General features: G+C 46.7%; 1 non-coding gene across 1 annotated transcript; it reads left to right on the forward strand.

The window, feature by feature from the left end:
• Positions 1-607: 607 nt before the first annotated feature.
• Positions 608-681, forward strand: Trnar-ucu (transfer RNA arginine (anticodon UCU)). The gene has a single exon. It is a non-coding gene; the product is annotated as a tRNA-Arg (tRNA).
• Positions 682-1370: the final 689 nt, after the last annotated feature.

The raw sequence follows: 1370 nt of genomic DNA on the forward strand, positions 1-1370 counted from the left end.
ATACAATTCTTAAAGCTGAGGGCAAGAAAGGGACCAGTCGTGCTGCCTGGCTCCTCTGACTTTCTCTAACGCTGCTCATGGTGTCATATATATACATATATATATATATATATAGCAGCAGATTCTTTGTTTCTGGAATCAGGGTTTTTCCTGAATTCCTCAGCTTTCCCCAGCCCTTTGCCCGAGAATATCTGGACCAGGATGAAACCACAGTGAGGAAATGGGGGTGGAAGTAGAGAAGGCTCCTGCCTTCTCCGCCTGGCTGGGTGTACTCTGCTTCATTAGCATGAGAATGGAGAGACTTTCCTGTTAACCTCCCTTAAGGATGGAGAGCAATAGAGAGCAAAGGCTCCTGCTCCATCCTGCTTTTTCAGGGTTCCTGGGAGTTGGAAAATGACTACTGTTACATTCTTCCAATCCTCTGAGGAACCTAAGACCCACAATATTGAGAAAATCTCTGATGGAGCCGGCTGGTGGATCTCCACTCCAGATTTTCCAGCTGTCCCTGTCCCCCCCACCGCTCAGAGAGCAGGATGCTGAGATGGCTCGGTGATGCAGAAGGTATGTGCTTTTTCAGTTCTGGTGCTGATGCTGTGTGTGTGGTGAGGTCTCTGTGGCGCAATGGACGAGCGCGCTGGACTTCTAATCCAGAGGTTCCGGGTTCGAGTCCCGGCAGAGATGATCACCTGGCATATACCTCTTTTGTTTTGAATGCTGTCATGTTAGGTTGATAATTATATTTATTCATCCCTAGAGGCTCCGAGCAGAGAAACAGAAGCCCTTTCCTCGGGAATCCTGCACCTTCTCTCCCCTTCGCCTCCCTCCATCTTCATTCTTTCTCTCCTTCTCCCTCGCTGATTTTCATCATCTGTTATAGGCTTGGATGTCTGCTCTATCTTCTCAGCTGATACAATTTTCTGTTTCACAATGAAATAATAGACACAAAATTATTAAGATGCCTGGTCACAGTCACAGGTTTTTATAACCACTGTGGTTTTTACCTTTTCCCTCTGAGAATACCTGGGGCAGATTGAGGCACATGCAAAGGGGAAATGGGCAATTGTTCTCTAAGATAATGCCCACCTTGACCTGTGCTCCGTTTCAGGTCAGGGGACAGCTGGGGTTCGTCCAGAGGATAATTTCTCACACTCTCTGCCAGCTCTCCTTTTGCATTCCCAGCACTTTGGAAGCGATGGCTCATCACTCACATCTCCATCTGTAAGGTGAAATGCAAACCTGCTCTGCTCTTTGTTTCAGTAGAATAAACTACAAAAACAACCCACTAATTGCCAGAAGCAAGTTGGCTGATCTTATCCTCAGGAAGTTAAAGGTCTCCCCTAAATGCTCTTCAGTGTGAAATTTGTTGTGCT

The sequence above is a fragment of the Meriones unguiculatus genome, chromosome 11 (genome assembly GCF_030254825.1).
Source record: "Meriones unguiculatus strain TT.TT164.6M chromosome 11, Bangor_MerUng_6.1, whole genome shotgun sequence".
In the NCBI taxonomy this organism is placed as follows: Eukaryota; Metazoa; Chordata; class Mammalia; order Rodentia; family Muridae; genus Meriones; species Meriones unguiculatus.